Source organism: Triticum urartu, chromosome 6A (assembly GCF_056163025.1).
Source record: "Triticum urartu cultivar PI428250 chromosome 6A, HENAU_Tu73, whole genome shotgun sequence".
In the NCBI taxonomy this organism is placed as follows: domain Eukaryota; kingdom Viridiplantae; phylum Streptophyta; class Magnoliopsida; order Poales; family Poaceae; genus Triticum; species Triticum urartu.
In genome coordinates this window covers 544,422,510-544,446,239 of record NC_141878.1, presented here as the reverse complement: position 1 = coordinate 544,446,239, position 23,730 = coordinate 544,422,510, and the positions used below count along the sequence as shown (strand labels likewise).

Sequence of the window (23,730 nt, the reverse complement as noted above, 5' to 3'; positions counted from 1 at the left end):
AATAATGTAGAATTTTTGGAAAGCATAAACGGTTGTTTTAAGAGTGATTTTCAAAGGAAGACCTGGATAAAGCTGCTTACATATTGGGCATCAAGATCTATAGAGATATATCAAGACGCCTGATGGTACTTTCAAAGAACGCACACCTTGACATGTTTTTGAAGGAGTTCAAAATAGATCAGTCAAAGAAGGGGTTCTTACCTGAGTTGTAAGGTGTGAAGTTGAGTAAGACTCAAAGCTTGACCACGACATAAGAAAGAGGAAGGACGAAGGTCGTCCCCTATGCTTTTGTCATAGGCTCTATACAGTATGCCATGCTGAGTACCGCACCTGATGTGTGCCTTGCCACATGTCTGGCAAGAGGGTACAAAGGTGATCTAGGAGTGGATCACCGGATAGCGGTCAAAAATTATCCTTAGAGGAATAAGGAAATGTTTCTCGGTTGTGGAGGTGATAAAGAGTTCGACGTAAAAAGTTACGTCGATGCAAGCTTAACACCTATCCGGATAGCTCTGAGTAGAGATACCGGATACGTATAATGGAGCAACAATTTGGAATAGCTCCAAGTGGAACGTGGTAGTAGCATCTACGATATAAAGTTTTGCGAAATACATAGGGATCTGAATATGGCAAGACCCGTTGACTACAACCTCTCTCAAGCATAACATGATCAAACCCAGAACTCATTGAGTATTAATCACATAGTGATGTGAACTAGATTAGTGACTCTAGTAAACTCTTTGGATGTTGGTCACATGGCGATGTGACCTGTGAGTGTTAATCACATGGCGATGTGAACTAGATTATTGACTCTAGTGCAAGTGGGAGACTGTTGAAAATATGCCCTAGAGGCAATAATAAATTAGTTATTATTATATCATATTTCATTGTTCATGATAATCATTTATTATCCATGCTAGAATTGTATTGATAGGAAACTCAGATACACGTGCGGATACATAGACAACACCATGTCCCTAGTAAGCCTCTAGTTGACTAGCTCGTTGATCAATAGATGGTTACGGTTTCCTGACCATGGACATTGGATGTCGTTGATAACGGGATCACATCATTAGGAGAATGATGTGATGGACAAGACCCAATCCTAAGCCTAATACAAAAGATCGTGTAGTTCGTATGCTAAAGCTTTTCTAATGTCAAGTATCATTTCCTTAGACCATGAGATTGTGCAACTCCCGGATATCGTAGGATGCTTTGGGTGTGCCAAATGTCACAACGTAACTGGGTGGCTATAAAGGTACACTACGGGTATCTCCGAAAGTGTCTGTTGGGTTGGCACGAATCGAGACTGGGATTTGTCACTCCGTGTAATGGAGAGGTATCTCTGGGCCCACTCGGTAGGACATCATCATAATGTGCACAATGTGAACAAGGAGTTGATCACGGGATGATGTGTTACGGAACAAGTAAAGAGACTTGCCGGTAACGAGATTGAACAAGGTATCGGGATACCGACGATCGAATCTCGGGCAAGTATCGTACCGATAGACAAAGGGAATTGTATACGGGATTGATTGAATCCTTGACATCGTGGTTCATCCGATGAGATCATCGCGGAGCATGTGGGAGCCAACATGGGTATCCAGATCCCGCTGTTGGTTATTGACCGGAGAGTTGTCTTGGCCATGTCTGCATGACTCCCGAACCCGTAGGGTATACACACTTAAGGTTCGATGACGCTAGGGTTTATAGGAAAAGTATGTACGCGGTTACCGAATGTTGTTCGGAGTCCCGGATGAGATCCCGGACGTCACGAGGAGTTCTGGAATGGCCCGAAGGTAAAGATTGATATATAGGAAGTATGGTTTTGGCCACCGAAAGTGTTCCGGGCATCACCAGTAGTGTACCGGGACCACCGGAGGGTCCCGGGGGTCCACCAGGTGGTGCCACCAGCCCCGGAGGCATACATGGGCCAATAGTGGGAAGGGACCAGCCCCTAGATGGGCTGGGGCGCCTCCCACCAAGGCCCAAGGCGCCTCCAAGAGGAGAAGGGGGCAAACCCTAGGGCATATGGGCCCTAAGGCCCACCCCAGGTGCGCCTCCCCCTCTTCCCCTTGTGGCCGCCACCCTAGATGGGATCTAGGGCTGCCGCACCCCTTGGGGTGGGAACCCTAGGTGGGGGCGCAGCCCTCCCTCTCCCCCCTATATATAGTGGAGGCAAAGGGGCAGCCCAACACACGAAGTTCTTCCCCTGTTGGCGCAGCCCTACCCCTCTCCCTCTTCGTCTCTCGTAGTGCTTGGCGAAGCCCTGCTGGAGTCCCGCGCTCCTCCACCACCACCACGCCGTCGTGCTGCTGCTGGACGGAGTCTTCCCCAACCTCTCCTTCTCCCTTTGCTGGATCAAGGCGTAGGAGACGTCATCGGGCTGCACGTGTGTTGAATACGGAGGTGCCGTTGTTCGGCGCTTAGATCGGAATCAACCGCGATCTGAATCGCTACGAGTACGACTCCTTCATCCGCATTCTTGTAACGCTTCCGCTTAGCGACCTACAAGGGTATGTAGATGCACTCTCCTTCCCCTCGTTGCTAGATTACTCCATAGATTGATCTTGGTGATGCGTAGAAAATTTTAAATTTCTGCTACGATCACCAACAGCAGTATGTTCATGATTTGTTTATAGTGGATTGCAGGACTGACAGAAACCTTATCACGGTGTTTGTTGAAGAGTCTCGTGATAAATCAATAAATGAGCAAATGGTTGCAATTTTAAGTTTTGTTGCTACCTTTGTAATAAACATTTTCAGATTTATCTTGTTATGTATTGTCACTTACTAATAAATATGTTTGTATCATTTAGGGATGTCAAATGTGGTGGGTATTCAAGAAAATGTTCATATACATGTATTTGGAAATTTTGTATATATTTTGAAATATGTTCAATCTTTACCAGAAAAAACGTTGCGCATGTACAAGAAAAATGCATATGTGTATTGAAAAAATAGACATGTGCTAGGCCGTCCCCCGCAACCGATGAGTGAATTACCACCGCCGCCGCCCGCTCTAGGTTTAGGCTTTGTTAAAAAGGGGATGGACGGAGTATGCGGAACATATAGAGGTGCAAGGGTCCTCTGGTCACTTAACTGACATGGTGGTCAAAATTGGTTTCATGTCTTACTCAAACAACCCGAAGCTTTATAAGAGATGAATATTATCTGGTTTGATTAGTTGAAGGACTGAGTTTTGCTGGCTTCGAAGTTGAGGGACGATTTTTAAATTCTTGTGGGAGTTCAGGGACGAAAAACATACTTATCCCAAAATTAAATTATGTTTGGAGTGTTTTCCACCACCGATGAACCTTTTTAATACATCAGGTATGTGCCCGTATGTTGCCACGGGACCAAATATTTTTTTAAACAATAAGATGACTATACAGGGCAAATCTTGATGCAAAAGAAATGGACAAAATAAAATAATGTTTCTGTCATTTCTTAAACTGGCAAAATAGGTATTTGCTTGTGATTAAACTGACTACATATAATATATTTAAACTGACTAAAATAATGTTTCTGTATTTTCTTAAACTGGCTAAATATAATATATTGATGGATCTTTACTTGTCTATACGAACCAAAAAAAATAGTCCTATGGATGGGAAACCAGGGATAAGCGATGGAGGGTGGGAGGTTGGATGAAGGAGTGGTGGAGAGAAAGTGAAAGAAATGTAACCTTACGTTTTTTAAGTAATAATATACGAAATATGTATTTGGCAACCCAAATATTTTTTTGCAAAACTGCCACATGACCTGAATGCCGTTCGTTTGAGATCGCACATCTGCGAGCAGCCTCTCCGTCTCGATACGCTCGACCGCACTGTGCCCCGAGATCTTTGAGGTCGTGCTTCGCGGCAACCTGCAATTCCCGCTGCGCGCCTTCGCCACTCCGCGCGTCGGCGGCCGTCTTCCCCGTCGGCGTCCGTCGTTGTGGTCCAGCCCTCCGTGGGGCACTGGTACATCCGCACGTCGTCGCTCTCCTGCCTCTGTCCTGTTACCTTATTCCCTCGTATGGCATAGGTCGAGTCGGCCAATAGGGATGTCGTCGAGTCAGGCAGGCCCGTACGGGGCACATGTGCGGGATGTGCAACTGCACAGGGCCCCCTAAAAGATGGGGCCCCCAAAATATTTTTTACTGCAGGTATCCATTAATTAATGAAGAAATTAGCCAACAAAGACAGAGCACTACAGGGAGTATTTACTCCTTGAGAGTCGGGTCAGGTCTTTTGTTCTTCTCTCCATTAATTACTTCGTGGGGAACGCATGTTTTTCCAGTATTTTCTTTGGGAAACGCTCCCAGTCACACGTCTGATACGAGAAAAACCTCAGACCAATCGTGGGCCGTTCATTCCTTTTCCATCCCGCGGTCATTATCTCTCAGAAAAGTTTTGTTCAAACTTCAAAGCACCCCCGTATATCTCTCTCAAATCTCTCGGCCCTAATTAATCGGCCTGCTTCCAACCCACGTCGAGCTCCCGATTCCATCGCGTCGCCCCTGATCTATGTGCCATCGCCACCCAGATCGGATGCACGCGCCCACTCCTCCATGCGGCCACCATTACATCTCACCAGCGCGTCTCCCCTCAGCAGGCTGCCGGCAGGATCGCCCGGCGGCTAGAGTACCAGCAGCTGCAGTAGGCACCGAGTTGGACACGGTTGCAACAGCTCAGCCGCATGGTGTGCGAGCACAGCTTGGCACCGGCGGCACTATGTGCGGTAGACTTCACCTACTATTTGCATGCGTCCTCAATCTGCATGCCCTAGGTTCAGTTTTTTTGCATTATGTACGTACAATGCTGCAAACATAGCATGCTACTAGAGCGTACTTTTTTTTACTCAAATCATTGTCTGACGATAACATGGTTTATCCCAGATCAAGTTGATGTAGGGACACAAAATTCTCTTTTTATGCTGGATGATAGTTATCACAAATTTCAGCACCTACATGCACCTTTGCGGCAAGGATGTTAATTTTCGTTTTTAGATTTCTATGCTTCCATTAGGTCTCACATGTGTGGTGATTTCACCGGAGATTCGGTGCTTCATATATACTATATAATACGTGCTTCTTATGTGTAGACGAATTGGCACTACAATAATGCTTCTCAAGTTCGGCATCTTCCGGTTGTAACCACTGCCTCTTCTGTTGTGTTGAATTGCATGAATATGATGCTTCCAAATATCAATGATTCATAGTATGTTTCATACATGTGCTTCTTCGCTGCATAGAGTTTGTGGCATTTCAACCATGCTGGAGGACGTCAGGCGCGCAAGGTCTCCACGGCCTTTCTCTGCAACCACAGTCCATCTTCCTCATCATGGTGCCCCATCGACGACCATCCATGGTACCCTTCACCAGCGGCAAAGAGCACTCCGTGGGGAGCCCATACTGCATGTGCCTCCTCAATGTCGTCTTCGCTGCTCGTGGCCGCCATTTCCACGTCGCAGCCACCTACACGACAGCCCCTATGTTTTATCGCGGTCCGTCTGGAGTATCCCTCGCGCATGTGCCGTCGCCATCAAGGTGGACCATGGTGGCAGTGTGGCGACATGAAGGAAACCCCTTGACCATTCTTTGTATACAGAAGCAAATGCTGATATCACAGGAAGCAAATACTATTTCTGTTGGAAGCATTGTTTTGTTAGAACAAACAATCGACAGTGTTTATTTGATATCAATATGAACTTAGGAAGCATTGTAGTATCGGCAACTTGAAAGAAGCAAGAAGTTGTGGCGCGTCTGAAACATGTTGTATGAACAGACGAAGTACAAAAACTAACTTATATATGTTTGGTTATAAGCAAATCAGTATTATGATGGAAACACTTTTGTAATGGATGGAAGCAAACTTTTCTTGAGTTGGAAACATAATAAAAAAATATGGGACTCAAATTTTTTCCATGTTAAAAAAGCCTCGGAAGCAAATTTTTGTTACATGGAAGCAAGGTTCCTTGACACAATTTTTTGCTAGATTGCATTAGAAGAAGTTGTGTCGTTAGTGGAAGCAAATTTTTGGTGTGTTGGATACAAAAATAAAGTCACACTGGTTACAAGTTTTCATTACATCAGAGCAATCTTCTATGTCTAAATAGCTAGCCCCCACTAAAATATTTCTCTCAACATACAAGTATGCCACCTCATCATTCAACATGCATAAGAAAAGGTCCACCTCAACATGCAACTATGCATATTAAAAATCCACTACAACATGCATGCATGTAAAATTCCATTTTATTATGCTATTTATATTTAATTCTTATATACTTTCAGAAACTATTGTTTCAAGAATTCATATTCCATATAATCAAAATCTCATTGAAATATTGCAAACATTCCCGCAACAACGTGCGGGGCATCATCTAGTTACAAAAAATACTAGCATCCAAAAATCATAGAATATTTCTTTCAAAAATAAGAAAGTATTTTCTTTCGACATGAAAAAGTATGAAATTTTACTAGTATCAGATGAGACATCCTTGCTTTTTTTCTTGACTGAACGATGGAAGCAGAAGCATCATAGGCAACTTGATTATGAGGGCATGTACAATGGTTCTATCTTAGCAATGCCACGTAGGATAAATGATGAGGTGGAGGGGAGAGAAATCATAAGAAAAGGCTTGTCTTCTCTTATTTAAGATAAGACAAGAGATGATCTCTTAGCACAATATGTCTCACCATATTTTTAGGATTAAAGATAAGGCTAAGAAATGACTCATTATAGACATGTTTTTTATCATCTCTAAATTATATGCAAAACTTAAGATAAAACTATCTTATCAACCATTGTACATGCCCTGAGAAGCGAGGCTCGTACAAATTAACTGGCTACTAATACGGGAGCGGTTACAGGAAGCACCGTAATAAAAGGAGGACGTTCCCAAATCTAGCGTCCTTTCCGCACATGATCTAACGGCCTGTGTGCTTCTAATCCAACAGCCACGGGCTGGTCTGGTGGAACGCTAGGGATCAGTAGTCTGATCCCTAGTGGTTCCCATTTTCTTTTGGTCTTTCCAATTGCAGCATTGATGGAGCATTTGACGACACAGTCGAAATACTGCCATCTGTATTTAAAACTAGTGATTTCATTTGCTGTGAAAATATAAGACTAATTATAGGTAAATTATGTATGAAGGAAAATATCTCATTCAAAATCTACTATTTTAATATATTCCATATTTGCATTATTTATGAACACATAATACACATGTACACTGGACCATAGCAGTTGCAACAATTAAAATTGGACATATAACATCTCTTAGAAAGTAAACAAAATAAATAATCTCCAATTTAGTACATATGTCTAGTAACAAAAAATAAACATGTGGATGTGGATTTTTTTTCTGATTTGTTACAATAGAACTTCAACAACCAAAGGATTGCAGTCTTTTTTCGTGGTTTCATTTTATTGAAAATGGAATAAAGAGGATTTTTTTAATAAACTGTGCTTGAATATTTTAATTCAGATAAATTTGAAAATTTGCTTGTTCCAACTAAAATACATATTAGAAGAGATTAATTCATAAATTTGCATTTTTGCAACATATAGTTTTTTTTGCAACACATAGTTCTTGGAAAAAGTATGTTGCGCATATGGTATATCTTAAAAACATCTTACCGTATTTTTTTAAAATTACTGGGGCCTGAACTTTGATTTTGCACCGGGCCCCCAAATTCTCAAGTATGGCCCTGGAGTCAGGACGAGCTCTTCACCCGTTCCCGTTTGCTCCTGCCCCTGCGGCCAGGCGGTTCCCTTCGTGGGCGGCAGGGAATCGATCCAGCAGAGTCGGGTTCCTGCTTCGTCGGGTGGGATAGGGGAGGGGTTCCCGGCTGATTTGGCCTAGCAGTAACTAGTAAACTTGCACGTGCAACGCACGTATCTGCTAATGCTCTTTTCAAAGATACATCCACTCTCAATCAAATACACCTTGTGTGTATGTCTCATACTACCGTATACTTATAGTTGTTGATGGTAGTATAAGATGACACACAAAAAAACAGCCAAGGTAACATTCATCATATAGGCCCGAAATGTTTTCAGGCCCTTACATCATATAGGTTCAAAGTTGTTTTATGTCATTTTTTCATAAAATTTTTCATAACTTATCTCCACATAAATAGAGGTCATTAGTGGTACTTTCAAAGACTCAACATTTTGGTTTATCACAAACTACATAAAATAGATATGTGTGAACACCATGTATTTTGGGATCAATGTTGCAACTTGCAAATTATACTTTTTCTCCCCAAGAGAATTTACAAAGTATGCATCAATGTTTGATTCTGCAATGTCAGATGCCAAGAAAGCATTCGTACATTTTCAAAGCAATATTATTTCCAATCAAACATCATGCACATTGCCTGACTTCTTTTACCCTGGAGATGAATTCAACCAGATAATCTTATAGACCATCCATCACATTGTTTTGCCTGCAATTCCAGTATGTACAAGTACAACACCATTCAATAGGGTGCACATGCACAGAAAAAGAAGTAAAAGAGACAAGTTGGGAGTTGTACATTACTAACTGAAAATGATCTTTTATCCATTTTCTTAAAAGATTCCTTTATTGTTGTTTCTTCTTGGTAAGTAAAAGTAAGTAGGAAGACAAGATTGTGGTAGAAGGTTTTCTTGTTCTCTCTCCCTGTGAACTGTAGGAGTGATAAAATGGTTTCTTTTTCCTTTAAGCAGTAAAATTTTACTTGAGCACACAAGCAAAAATATTTTAATTTAGAATATATAAATAATGATACTGTTTGCTTTGGGGAAAAAGATTGTGAAGTGTTGGCTGAGGCGCGGTCTGTACTTCATTTCTATGGTTCCACGAATGATAGAAGCAAAAATCTCTCATTAATTGATGGTCGGACTTCTTAGATTCAGGTAAGCCGAAAAATCAAAAAACAATCAAGAGAACACAGTATTTACTATTTTGCGGGAAAAAAAGAACATCAATCTTGTTCACATTTAATGAGAGCAATCTCCAGTTCTGCTCTCTAAGTGCTTAAAAGGCAGTGAGACATGTGTGAATGAAAAATATATATACATAGTAGATATGAACTTTAACCGTTGGCTATGTTTGTTCACTTATATGATCACAATAAGTAAACGTATATTGTTGTCCATAAATAAAGCAAAACATATCATGTCTCGAAGTATATGCTAATTATGAAATAAATGTCAATCATGTAATCAGATATGATAATGACACAAGCGAACATAAATGGAATGACATGGCATGAAATCTCTAGCCATGTTTTCTTTTTAATACCCAGAAGAAGAATTTGGCTGGTCTCTTTCAATTGCACCTCCAACTTTGTTCAGTGACAGCGATGTGGAGTTTGGACAAGATTCACTGGGAGCATAAGAGAAGTCATGAAGAAATTATTTTTACCTATGCAATAGTTCAAACATGCTCCTATTGATCAGTACTAAGATGAAGCCCTACTATTTGGCGTTGCTACCTAAAAGGACACATAAAATGATCATCGAGAACATTGTATTGATCCTTCTATTTTCTGGAATGACATCAAGAATTAACTTCCTGGAATGGTATGACAGCTCTAGTACTTAGGAATCTATTATCCTTTCATTTTATAGGCATATATTCTATCAGGTACAACCTGATCCTTCTGTTTTCTGTTCAAGAAAAGTGAACTCCAGTATGAATCTGATTTATCATCTTCTAATAGTAAAAGTGAATTTTCAACAAGCAGTATAAAAGCAAGCATGACTAGAAGTTATTTTCAAAAAAGCATGACCAGAAAAATAGGAACCACAAACTACCTCAGAAAGATTCTTTTAAATTTAAATATTTTTAGCGCACGCTGACCTGCAACTCTCAGTAAGCTTGTGCCAATTTATTTTCTAGGTGACGATCCAAAAATGTTTCCATATCCAAAGAAATACTGGAAACATATTTTTGTTGTTAGATCCACAAAAGAGGTTTTCTGTGTCACAAGCCCTCCATCCAACTATCACTGTGAAGTGAAATAGTTGATGTACATGCTTTTTTGAACTTTAAAAATTCCATGGTTTACAAAAAGATAGGATGATAAGTCAATTGATGACCAGAAAATGCTTAGAAAACACTAAGAAAACATGCATTTCAGATAACAGTAAATGTTGATTTTCTTTCTAAGACTACAGATAACACTATTACTGTATCAGGGAGAAATTTACCGCAGACTTGTCTCTTTCCGATGGTGCCTCCAACATCTTTATATAAAACTGTAGTGGGGCTTGCACCAGATTTCCTGGGAGCAAAAGAGAAGTGAAAATAAATGTTTTATAGAGGTCAATAGCTGGCCCAACAATAACTTTGAAAAGGAAATTAATCAAAGTCACTTCAATAAGATTTGATCTGTTTGTACACACAGACACAAGAAACCTTGCAAATTGCAGTACAACCATAATACTTTTCTCTAATATTAATATCATTTATGATCTCCAAAAATTGCCAAAAAGGAAACCTACATGTATATCTTCATAACATAAAAAGGAGATATGGGGGCAATGATCATGGTGCCCAGCTGCAACGTATCTGCAATGTTGTCCCTGTCCATCTATAATCTCTAAGAAATTTCCAAAGGTAACTATTGTAAAATATACCCAGCAAGCTACATGCGTAATATCACTTGAATTAAAACAAATGATAACACAATATTCAGATGGATAAAATCACTTAACCCGTTGGATAAAGAATGTTGCTGTCTGAGCGCGTGGAAAGTCCAGGACCTGTTGGAATAACTGAAAACCAAGCCCCAACAAAACCAGATTACATACACCAATTCAAGTAACATAATAAATCACTCGCATTATAAATCCCCGAAATCTGGGTGTGTACAGGTCCAGATATTACCTAATAAATGATTGCACGTGGTAGTGGAATCCAGTGTTCCAAAGAAACACTGCAAAGGGGTCATGATTTTTTTCAGATTTTTTTGAAACTGAAAAAAAAACGAATTTTGATTTTTTTTTTCTTCAAAAAAAGTCCTCCATGGAGGCCGAGAGCCAAACATCCGTTCTCATATATTCATGTACAATATAATAGTTTCAAACATGCAAGATATATCAAAAGTTGTATTAAACTGCATGATGAGTGCGGTGCCGGGAAGGGGGATCCGAAAACAATTTCCCTTTATTTACAGAATCACAAAATAATGACCAAAAGAGAGTGGAAAGCATCGAACATTGGGTACTATTTTCTCAAATCAGGTTCTACCAAGGGAACATCAGATTGCACCTACTTTGTGGTTCTGCATATGTTGCATGTGTCCATGGACTGAAAGCAGAAGATGCAAATAAACAGAACTAACAGGAACTAAACATATTGTGACATGTAACACCGTATACAATATTAAATTCCTTTTGTTTTCATTGAGGTAAACTCAACATATCAAATTATTTTTCTTTTCAATGCAGTAAAGCAGTTGGCTTTGATGCTCCAAGAACACTATTTAGTAAAATAGCAGTAGAGAGACATAATAGTAAATCTCGACAGATATGAGAGAAACTGCGCAATGAGGGAGCAAAGCGAAGATGGGACTGAACCTGGGAGCCCGATTCGATCATTATAGAGGGCTTGTCACCCTTGATGCCTCCAGGAGCAGTGCGAAGAGGTTCCGCCCGCCCGCCACCATATACTGCACAGGCACACACAAAACAAAAAAACATCTTCAGCCAATTCCTGGAAAGGAAGAAGGAATGGGAAAAGCCGAAAAGGAGTGCAGGTGCGGACTGCGGACCTTGTCATGGCCAGCGAGGGACATCTTCTCCCTGTTGAAGACGGCGACGTCAAAGTCGAGCGTGCAACCCTCCGCCATGCAGCCGCCACGGCACCATTAGCATACAAAATAATCTACATCACCGGCCATAGTCTCGTCAGGATTCTAGCATCGATGTTGCATTTTTCCAAGCAATTTATGACCTGGAAAAAATCACGTTGTTCATATTATATACAACGAAAAATTAGATTCTAGCATCCATGTTATGCATTTCAGTACTAAATAAATAACAAAGTCTCTTTTTTCATATCTTAGCTCCCATATGCTTCTCTACAAACGCTTGGTACGGATTTTCTGCCCAGGTAGTGTTTGAAAACAAAGGCGGCTCTTCGCTCAAAAGGTAATAAAGTTTCAAGCATCCTAAATGTCATGAGAACAACAGAGATATCATCCTGCTTGACTTGATAAAAACATGTAAACTGAAAAACTGAGAATAATTTAATGGGGCACTAATTAGTTTAAGAAAACTTTCAAAAAGGGAACATACATATTCCATACTACTAAGGCATAGTATGAAAGTGTCTTCATGCTCACCTTAGGTAATAGATTGGTTAATTTTGTTGTTTCCTTAAACTAAGAAACCTTCAGGAAAATTCTGGCTTCTTTATTACATTTCTCTTTACACAAAACTAACAAGTGTTGTTGATTCGCTGGTCTGCACAAAGATTATAAGCATGCTCCCTAGCAACTATTTTAAAACCTGAACGCGATTAGAATCCTGAATTTGGATAGAAAATATATAATTGATAAACAAAAGGAAATGTGTGCTCCAGCCACTGATGGTGAATACAAAGATATAATCTCAAAGCATGTATGTAAATAAACTCATCTCCTAAAGTCTGGCGATATAATCATGGGATTCAATCAGAGAATCTCAGACGAAGGATTTCACCACCTTAGTCAGCATTACTTCTATACTAAAATTTTAGTTCATACTCCCTCCACCCCACAATATAAGATTATTTTTCAAGCTATGGGACGGAGGGAGTAGAAAAATTCCCTAACTCCAAATCGTCTCACAAAGAAGAAAGAAGAAAGACAAAATTACTTATGTACAGCGCCACAACCTATAGTGAGAAATGAATAGGACTTCACACTTATATTTTCATTGTTGGGTTAAGGTATGCAAGAACGAAGCATCTAGTTTGTATTCGAACAAAATACCAGAGATGTTTTTCATAAAATTCAATTGTCTTTTGCAACATCATAAAATCGTAGCTAAATTCATAAAGTGCTCAAAAACAACCACTAACTCATCTCCTAGAGCTTGATTTCCTAACACAACTGAATAACTCAATATGTAAACTTACATCTAGAAGCATATCGTGTGCATCCACTAATTCATGCACAAGCCCAATTGAGAAAAGTGTAAATAATCTCTCATCAGGCAGATAGACAAAACAAATGTCGCCTCATATCGGAATACATATGGCAGTTGTGTTCGCAAAGCAGTCATGGATGTAGTTCTGGCCAATCTACTACTGCAAGCCCCCGGTCCAAAGCACCCTTACCTTGTCAGCAAGCGCGGGGCATGACCGTTGCGGAGCAGGCACATCAGCACATGCTCGTTGGAAGCTACCAGAGCTGGCGGGTAGCCCCACATCGTCTGCGGCGGTGTTGGCTTTCCCGGCTTCATGGAGGAACGACGACGGAGACCCTAGCTCGCATTCGTGGTGCAGCGGAGGAGAGCAGCAGGCGGTGACAACAGCCCATGCTCGCGTCCATCACGGAGCGCCCGCTGGCACGACCCCTCCCGCGATATTGCCCCCAAGCTGCGGCGGAATGGCGACGAAGGGCGCGGCGGGGCGGCTCCGGCGGCTGGGGAGGCGGCGACCCGCGGCGGGGGCGGCTCCCGCGGCTAGGGAGGCGGCAACCCACGGCGGTGGCGAGCTCCGGCGGCTGGGGAAGATACGACCCGCGGCGGGGGCGGGCTCCCGCGGCTGGGGAGGCGGCGACCCGCGGCAGGGGCAGGATCCCGGCGACCTGCGGCGGCTTCCCGTGGCTCCGGCGGTGCGAGGCAGCGGTGAGCGCGGCTGCGGGAGGCGAACGGCGCAGGAGGAGGAGGAGGTCGTGCGGGAGGATAAGAAGGTCATGCGGGCGGTTTTCTTTCTTTTTTACTGCGGGGCAGATTAGCGATCGATGATTGTGGCTTGATCCGTGGTTTGCAGTGTTAAACACAAAAGAATTAAGGGCCATTAGATTTTGATGATGGATGGATGTGATTGTTTGGATCTGCCCCTCTCTTCCTTTTATAGTGGTAGTAGACTAGCGCCGATCAAATCGATTGGTTGATGAATGAAGTCCCTGATGCTGTGCTCGCTCAACTGGGCTGCGATCCTAGGCCCGTCCGCGTCACTCACCGTGAGTTGTTTGCTTGTTCATGGTTGCTTTCGTGATGCTGGAGTTCAGTTAATCAATAGAATTGGACACAAAATGATGGGCAGAAGCAGCGGTGGTGCCGGAGTTTATTACTTCATTTAGTCGGTAGAACTAGTGCTAGTTTTTTCGTGATCCTGCAGAGACGTCTCTCGTGAAGCTGGAACTGCAGCAGCTATGGCCTCAGTGCATGAATGTGTTTGTTTCTGAACTTATGTAGTAGCGCTTGTAGATACAGTCTGGTTCATTTCTCGTTGAAGCTAAAGAGAGGGTCAGTACTAGTACTTAGTACTTTGTACGCAGACTTTGTTAGAAAGAAAATGGAGCAAAAATATCTGCATGTTTGTGTACACTGCATCTTGCTTTAGTTTAACTCATCATCAATTTTGTGTGCTTCCATAACACTTACAAATGGCTGCACAACCAATCTGAGCGACCAACATGTTATATTTCTGCAAAAATTTCCACCTAGATTGATGTTAATAACGGACCACAGACCCTATAACTTATGTACAAATATCGTGGTAATTTTTGCGGGTTGGAAAAAAAGTTATTAAAAAATATACCCTCCAGTAGCTTATGTGAAAAATAACATGACAATATACAAATCGTAGATCTGATAACTTTCGTATAAACACCACGATAACTTTGACGAAAGAAAAAAAGTTGTTGAAAAACATACCCTCAATAACTTTTGTGAAAATAACATGGTAATATAAGAACCACATACTCGATAACTTACATACAAACATCGCGGTATGACCAAGGGAAGAAAAATTGTTGAAAAATATACCCCCGATAACTTATGTGAAAATAGCAAGGTGATATATGAACCGCACACCCGATAACTTGCCGCACTAACTATGATCAAGGGAATTTTTTTGCTGAAAAACATACCCCAGGTAACTCTTTGTGAAAATAGCACGGTAATATACTAACCGCATACCCGATAGTTTACGTACAAACACCACGGGAACTTAGACCAACGGCGGAAAAAAATATTGGAAAACGTATCCCCGAGAACTTATATGAAAATATCATGGTAAGAGCACATATCCGATAGCTTACGTATAAACACCGCGGTAACTTTAACCAAGAAGAGAAAAAAGATGTTGAAAAACATACCTCGGTAACTTGTGTGAAAATAACACGGTAAGTTGCATACCACATGCGTGGTAACTTATGTAGCCGAGGCGCGGTAACTTCTGACCCGAAAAAAGTTGTCGAAACATACCAATATGGGATCTATTTTCGAAGATCTCGTCGTGACAAATCTTTTTTGTGAGAACGGTTTTGTATTAGACCGGCGGTTTGAGCTACAAAACATTTTGAATTTTCAGAAATAGGAGAGTTCGGATGACATCAGCTTTTGTCCTTGAATACATGCATGTAATTAGAGAAAAGAATGCACATGAAATGAGTGTGATTCATCCTAATGCAATCATGCATGTAATTAAAAGGAAGGAAAAAGTTGTGTGGTAGTTTTATCTATATGGCACCCGTGTGCCAAGTATTGCGGTCCACATAAATATATATAAGTAGAGAAGAGATAAAAGATGGGTCCTTTTAGAAAACCTTTAATCTTTAGTAATATGTTATAATGGGGACCTCATTCCTTGGTATGCCACTACATATGTTAGCCTTATTTGTGAGCAATCTTGACCTAATTAGACGATTGCAACTATCCTAACACGACTCGTGGGTCCTTGCTTCCTGCAGGCTGTTCCCCCAACGCGCGGGCGAGGCGGAACGCACCCGTGGATGCATCTACTCAAGCTAGACTCACGGCGTGATTCTGCCGATCCTAGCGTACTCCTGGGAGACGATGGCGGCGGTGGTGAAGCTGCGCTCAAGCACGACGGCGTAGCGGTCGGTCCAGCTCTCCATCCCGGGCGCCAAGACCTGCCAGAAGAGGCCCCCAGCGCACGGCCCGCCCCTCTTCGCAGACGCGTAGATGGCGTCGTACACCATGCGGAAGTAGTCGTCCCGCGCCGTCACCGCGTTGCCGACGGAGTTCCATCCAAACTCAGCCACCACCAGCGGCTTCCGCAGCGCCTTTGCCGTGTCCTCGATGTGCGATGCCATCCACTTCTTCCAGAACTCCACCTGCTGCTCCCCGGTCGAACCCGGCAGCCTGACACACACAAGCCACACGCACGGTCAACACAAATCCATCGGTTATCAGAGCTGAGAGGAAATTTGGGTGTGGCTATCGTTTGCTTACCACACGTCGGGGTAGTAGTGGATGGTGGCGAAGTCGACGGTGGGGATGCGGTTGTTCCCGATGAAGTCGGTGCCGGCGGAGTCTCCGCCAGGGTTGAACCGCTTGCGCTCCGGCGTGGATTCGCCGTAAAACCCCTCGAGGCCGACCTCCACCATGTGCTTGTCATCGATGGACTTGACGTAGGAGGACATGAGCGCCACCCAGGCCTGCATGGTCTTCCCGGAGGGGTCGGTCGGGACGCGGGGCTCGTTCATCAGCTCCCATGCAAAGATGGTGGGCTCGTCCTTGTACGCCACCCCCGTGAAGCTGTTGATCCTCGTCAGCACCCTCTGTTCCACACACACAAAACACACAAATGATACGACCTATATACATACGGTGCATACACAAGATGCTAATCATGATCGAGGTTTAACGTCACGGCAGTGGAACATGCAGTGCATGCGATCAGTTTATTTTAGGGGAGTGCCTTCAAGGACGGACGGCCGGACCTTGACGTGCTCCTTGTAGAACTGCTGGGTGAGGGCGTCCCTGAAGAAGTCATCGTCGGAGCCCAGGTTGTGGCCCTGGTCTTTGGCCCACTGCACATACTGTCTCTTCCCGCCAAAGTCACCCCAGTTGTTCACCAGGCTCAGGATCAAGTAGAGCCCTCGCTTCTTCGCTTCGGCGATCACAAAGTCTAGTCCCTGCATATATACCGTCAGAGAAAGTATATGAAAGAGATTAATTACATATGTTTTTCGAGATATTTTTTCAAACCACGGATGTTTTGAAGATGTTTCTCTCAGCATGTAAACATGTCATCTTAATGTTAGTATTTGTCATCATGAATTGGTGCAGTTTCGTATCAGATAAATTTACATCCACATCTAATGTCCATGTAATTAAACAGGTCCATCTTATATGTTAGGAAACTTTTTACCACAAAGGTATGAAATGGAAAAAATTTAATGGACATCAATGATGAGACAAAAAATGTTGTTTAATTAGCAATACCATTTAATTTAGGGGAATGCTAAAAATCTGATTTTTGGCAAATCCCAACAAACGCTCTGCTCCACAATTGTCATGCAGAAACAAAAAAATTGCCATGTTAGTTGTTGTATAGGGATTTTCCATGTTCTAAAGTGAAAATTGTCATGTGGTATAAAAGATTGACACAAAAACGCTGCAGGAGGGTATTTGCCATGCGTTGGATCAAGATCCGACGTACCTGAAGGCGTTAGATTTTGACGTAAAAATCTGACGTCGGATATGTATCTTAATTTAAACATTTTTTGAGGGAAATATCTTAATTTAAACATTGTGGTGATTATTCCGTCAAAAAAAGGAGCATGCGGTTATTTTTTTGACAACATGTTGGTATATATTGGTTAACAAGATTAGCGAGAGTCCATCTATCTAACAGTAGTACGTACCACGAACACGTCCTCGCTGTACACGCCGGGGGTGGTCTGCAGCGGACGGTTGCTGCCGCCATCGCTGAAGGCCCACGTCCTGATGACCGTCGCGCCGAGGCGGGACGCCTGGTCCAGCACGTCGAGCACCTTGCTCCGGTCGGCGGGGTTCGACGCCATGTACATGAGCCAGTAGGCGTTGAAGCCGTTCGGGTAGAACGGCCGGCCGCCCACCGTGAACCGCGTCCCGTCCGCCCTCGCGAACCCGCGGACATCCGCCTTTACTCCCCACTTGATGGGAGCCGGTGCCGGGGCGGGCGCAGCGTCGTCATCGATGCTCGGCCGGCGCGCTCCGGCCGGCGCGCTCCGGCCGCCAGGGCCATGACGGCCAGACACGACACGACCATCAGCCATCGCGCGTTGCTGGTGCCCATGCCTACCTATGTGTGTATGCGAATCCCAAGCCGCTGTGGCTACCTCGTACAAGCGATTAGCTGTAGGTCAATATATCCTTGTTGCGGATGGTATGCTGTGCATGGAGACGGGTGCTAGCTCGCGTTATATAGGCGAGGACTCCTGCATGGCGACACGAGACGGGCAGGGCGCAGGGATACGGCATTCACGGCATTAGTTTAGCATACGGCATTCACGGCATGAAATAATTGTAATTAAGCTGAGCTTAGCATATCGCCGGCATGCCTGGCATGAGATAATTATTATCAGCTTTTTTTTAGGGAATGTGGGAGCTTTATTGCATGTTAATGTTAATACAGATACAAAACGGATTCGCCCTTAAAAAAAGATACAAAACGGATCGGGCGGCCCTGTGAACCAGACATGCACGGATGTTCGTGTTGGAGATTGCCCATTTGACTCTCTCCGTTCGTGGTGGAGATTGCCCATTTGACTCTCTACGTTCGTGGTGGTGCGGATCGTGGCCTCCTTCACCACGGGCCGGGGAAGACTGTTTCGTCAAAATACACCCGAGTAAAGTCTGTTTTAAACCTTAAACTCGTAGAGTTTGTCGGAATCGAACCTCAACGTTTGAATCCCTAAAATCTATACCCTAACCTTTCTAATCCCGGTCAATATCAACCCTACCCCGATCCTAGACCTGTTTGCCGCACTTGAGAAAAGAAAATCCAAGCCGGAATTACAGGTTCTCTCACTGACTCAGCGGTCCTACACGTCATAACCATCTTCCGCTTTACTGTCGCGCCGAGCGATGCTGCAGAAGCCAGCACTACGGTGCATGGCAAACTACGTACGTCAGCTCTTGGCAAATCCATCCACATGCATGCTTGCTTCAGAGCAAGCTTCTACGTGAATACGCTGCGTCGCTGCATAACAAAGGTTGAGTCAGCTTTCAGCAAGAACACCGGTGTTAGCCAATGAACATCTCGGAGCACGACAACAGAGTTGTTTTGGATATATTGTTGTTTGGAAGGAACTTGCTAGCCTGGCCACCGGTGCATGGTGTGCATAGGAATTACACGGTGTTGGGTAGGGGCGGCCGGTGACGGAAAGGGTGGAGGTGTGTCATCGGAACAGGAAGCAGAGGCCACAGTGGGCAAAGAGGTGGTGGGCCGTGATTCGGCTGCCATGGCAGCTGTTTCGGGCAGAGCTGGTAGTGGGGTTTTGGCTGCCATGGCAGCATTTTTATCTGCTGCAACGATGGATTGAAGGATCGAACGGGGCCGGCGAGGGATTTCTGGGAGCGAGTACGTGAGGTTGTCCTTGTCGTCAGGCGAGCGCTCATTGGTGGTGGTGGAGAATGAGAAGTGGGTCTCATCGAAGACGATCGTGGCGTGAGACGAGGACCTGATCGGCAACTCTATCACGACATCTGTACCCTTTTGTGTTTTGAAGAATAGCCAAGCATCTCCTGTGTTTACTCTTCGTTACCGTCCCCCCTTCCGCCGTGTGCCGCTCCGGCCCCGGCGTCCACGACACCCCGCCGCCTGCCACCTCGGCAGCGGCGTCCACCCCCCCCCCCCCCCCCCCGCTGTCCACTGTCCTGGCTTCGGCGGCCACCCCCTCGCTCTCCCTCCGTGCGGACTGCGACATGGTTGTCAGCCCGTAGTCGCTCTCATCCTCCTCCCGCCCGCGCGACGAGCGGCCGGTGGTCTCAGGGCTCGGCCTCTCCAAGGAGTCGGAGGCGTCGGGCATCCGGGCCGGGATGGAGGTGGCCTCGGGGTCGCGTCCGGTGGAGGAGCCATGCCGTCGTTTGGTGACCTGGGAGCCATCCGCGCCTTCCAAGAAGACCCTGTGAAGGTGCTGAGGGAGTCCTGGACTAAGGGATCCTCGGGCGTCCGGCCTGTTAGCCATGGGCCGGGCTGATGGGCTGTGAAGAACACGAAGACGGAAGACTACACCCTTGTCCGGATGGGACTCTCCTCGGCGTGGAAGGCAAGCTTGGCGACCAAATATGTAGATTCCTTTCTTTGTAACCGACCTTGTGTAACCCTAGATCCTCCCGGTGTCTATATAAACCGGAGGACTTAGTCCGGAGGGGAGAGATATATTCATTATCATAGTCATACAGGCTAGACCTCTAGGGTTTAGCCATTACAATCTCGTGGTAGATCAACTCTTGTAATACTCATATTCATCAAGATCAATCAAGCGGGACGTAGGGTATTACCTCCATAGAGAGGGCCCGAACCTGGGTAACATCGTGTCCCCTGTCTCCTGTTACCATCGACCTTAGACGCACAGTTCGGGACCCCCTACCCGGGATCCGCCGGTTTTGACACCGACATTGGTGCTTTCATTGAGAGTTCCACTGTGCCGTCCCCAAAAGATTTGATGGCCCCTTCAATCGTCCACAATGATGCTGTCCAAGGTGAGACCTTCCTACCCGGACAGATCTTCGTGTTCGGCGGCTTCGCACTGCGGGCCAACTCGCTTGGCCATCTGGAGCAGATCGATAGCTACGCCCCTGGCCACCAGGTTAGATTTGGGAGCTTGAACTACGTTGCGGACATCCGTGGAGACTTGATCTTCGTCGGATTTGATACCGCGGAAACCACTCCCAGTCTCCCCGATGGACATGACCTAAATCTGCCATCGAACCGCATCCAGGAGATAGCTCCTGTAATCACTCTGGCCTTAGATCCGGAGCAGACAGCGCCATCCAAGGACGAGAAGCTCAACCCCGCCACGGAGGCCACATATTCCCCGGCGTTGGAGCCGCGCATAGACTTGATCTCACACGACACCTGTGCCACCGGAACTCCGGACTCATCTCCGGTCATAAGTTCCGAACCATGTGAGCCCGCGGACGCCGAACTTGATCGTTTATCGATCTTCAAATTTAGTGCTGCAGACATCTTCCAGCACTCGCCCTTGGGCGACATGCTAAACTCATTAAAGAACATGTCCTTGGCGGAGGACTTACAGCCGAACTATATCCGGTTCGAACTAGGGTCTGATGATGGAGAATTTTGCTTCCCACCCGCCACCCACTCCATAGCCACTGTCGAAGACTTAACCGACATGCTCGATTACGGCTCCGAAGACCTCGACGGTATAGCCGACGATGCCGATGAGGAGCAGGGCCAAAACCCGCAGTTTACCGGACGTTGGACGGTCACTTCTTCATATGACGTATACACGGTGGATACACCTAAAGAAACTAACGATGATGACAAAGAAGATCCAGTCGAGGATAAACCTCCTGAGACACAGCCTAGACGCCGGCGTCAGCAGCGCCGCTCTAAGTCACGTCGTGCAAAAGACAGCAATGCCGGCACCGGAGAAAACAACACCCCGGAAGATGCCGGAGACAACGAAGACCCTGTTGAGGCAATGTCCGAACAGGATGAACGGGAAGACGGGCATGATAGCCCTGATGAACAGGCCATACACGAAGACTCGGAGGACAGTAATTATCTTCCGCTCTCCGAGGATGAGGAGAGCCTCAGCGACGAGGATTTCATCGTGCCTGAGGAACCTCTCGAGCAGGAGCGCTTTAAACGCCGGCTATTGGCCACTGCAAGGAGCCTGAAAAAGAAGCAGCAACAGCTCCAAGCTGACCAAGACCTGCTCAACGATAGATGGACAGACATCCTAATAGCCGACGAGTGCGGCCTCAAGTGCACAACCAAGGGTTACCCGAAGCGCAGATTGCTACCTCAGTTCGATGAGGAGGCGCCGGAACCTGTACCACGCGGTCAGGACAATGCGGTTAACCGACCACCATGCGGTCGAGATAAAGCGGTAGCTCAAGCCGAAGAGCAGCCCGCCTCAACCCAAAGAAAAAACAAGATAAAACAGCTCGGGATCATACATACGACCCTCGGCGGGACCTGGACAGTAGAGCAGAACATACCAGATCGATCTATGGATTGTGAGGATGTGCCTCGACGCGCAATGGCGGCTATCTATTCGGACATGACAAGTCTAGTCACGACCAGGCCAAAAACCGCAGACAGACTCCATGTAAGCTACGTCGCGACATAGCCCAATATAGAGGCGCCGCACACCCACTCTGCTTCACTGACGAAGTAATGGAGCATGAATTCCTAGAAGGGTTTAAACCCATGAATATCGAATCATACGACGGAACAACAGATCCCACGATGTGGATTGAGGATTTCCTTCTCCATATCCACATGGCCCGCGGAGACGACCTTCATGCCATCAAATACCTCTCGTTAAAACTCAAAGGACCAGTTCGCCACTGGTTAAACAGTCTTCCTGAAAACTCAATTGGCAGCTGGGAGGAGTTGGAAGATGCCTTCTGCGATAACTTTCAAGGTACATATGTCCGGCCACCGGATGCCGATGACCTAAGTCACATTGTCCAGCAGCCCGGAGAGTCCGCCAGAAAGCTCTGGACTAGGTTTTTAGTTAAAAAGAACCAAATTGTTGACTGTCTGGACACGAAAGCCCTCGCGGCCTTCAAACACAGGGTCCGGGACGAGTGGCTTTCCCGCCACCTCGGTCAGGAAAAATCAAAGTCTATGTCAGCCCTTACCGCTCCGATGACCCGCTTTTGCGCGGGAGAAGACAACTGGCTCGCCTGTAGAAGCAATGGCGCCAGCGATCCAGGCACCTCCGAAGTGCGGGACGGTAATGGAAAGCCACGACGCAATAAAACAAACGTCGCAATAATAATGAGGGCACACAGGACACAACGGTCAACGCTGGATTCAGCGGCCCCAAACCCGACCAATGGAAAAAGCCTATGGCATACAAAGAAGGACCACCCAATTTAGACAAAATATTGAATAGGCTCTGCCAGATCCATGGCCACCCCAATAAACCAGCTAATCACACCAACAGAAGCTGTTGGGTCTTGAAACAGGCCGGCAAGTTAAATGCCGAACACAAGGGGAAGAGGCCGCCCGGCGATAGCGACGACGAACAGGCTCACCAACCGAACAACAAGGGTCAGAAGCAGTTTTCCCCGACGCAAAAACAGTAAACATGGTATATGTGACACACACCCCTAGAGGTGAATGCACGGAACACTCCCTCTGTACAGGAGATCATACTATGGCTACCTCAGCCGAACTACGCAGTGGCCCTGTCACGCCGCATACCATGTCGGCCATCATGTCGTCGGTCTCCATTCAACATGACCGATCAATGTTCATATTGGACTAGCAATTCGGCTTCTGTCATTCGCCTAATATGCCTTCGAAGTGGGTACCACGCATACATAATTATGCACTTGAAATACCCAGGGCATCGGCGGAAGCACAATGAGGGTGGGCCTGCAAACCCCTATAACTCTACTTTTCTAACTGCCCTTTTCATTTTTCCCCTCTACAGGTAGCTCAAGGGCCGGTCACCCTGAGGACTCTACCAGAGTTCAGGTTCGTACAATCACCCAAGGGTTATTCCTGTCAAGGAATCCCTTAACTGAGGACAGGCGGCACAGACGTGCGACAGGAGGTCCAAAATAACCTTTTGTAGACCGCGCTCTC

General features: G+C 45.3%; 1 long non-coding RNA gene and 1 pseudogene across 6 annotated transcripts; both read right to left on the bottom strand.

The window, feature by feature from the left end:
• Window positions 1-5,179: 5,179 nt before the first annotated feature.
• Window positions 5,180-13,905, bottom strand: LOC125514839 (uncharacterized). 6 transcript variants are annotated; one of them, XR_007286640.2, is made up of 8 exons: window positions 13,309-13,905; window positions 11,759-11,940; window positions 11,565-11,656; window positions 10,873-10,921; window positions 10,488-10,760; window positions 10,194-10,267; window positions 9,283-9,366; window positions 5,180-8,443 (listed from the first exon to the last, which is right to left on the bottom strand). It is a non-coding gene; the product is annotated as an uncharacterized LOC125514839 (long non-coding RNA). The 6 variants fall into 6 exon arrangements; XR_007286637.2 differs by having other exon boundaries at window positions 10,194-10,760; window positions 13,309-13,904; XR_007286636.2 differs by lacking the exon at window positions 5,180-8,443 and having other exon boundaries at window positions 9,038-9,366; window positions 13,309-13,903.
• Window positions 13,906-15,884: 1,979 nt separating this feature from the next.
• LOC125512637 (putative mannan endo-1,4-beta-mannosidase 9) lies at window positions 15,885-18,240 on the bottom strand (annotated as a pseudogene).
• Between the last annotated feature and the right edge of the window lie 5,490 nt (window positions 18,241-23,730).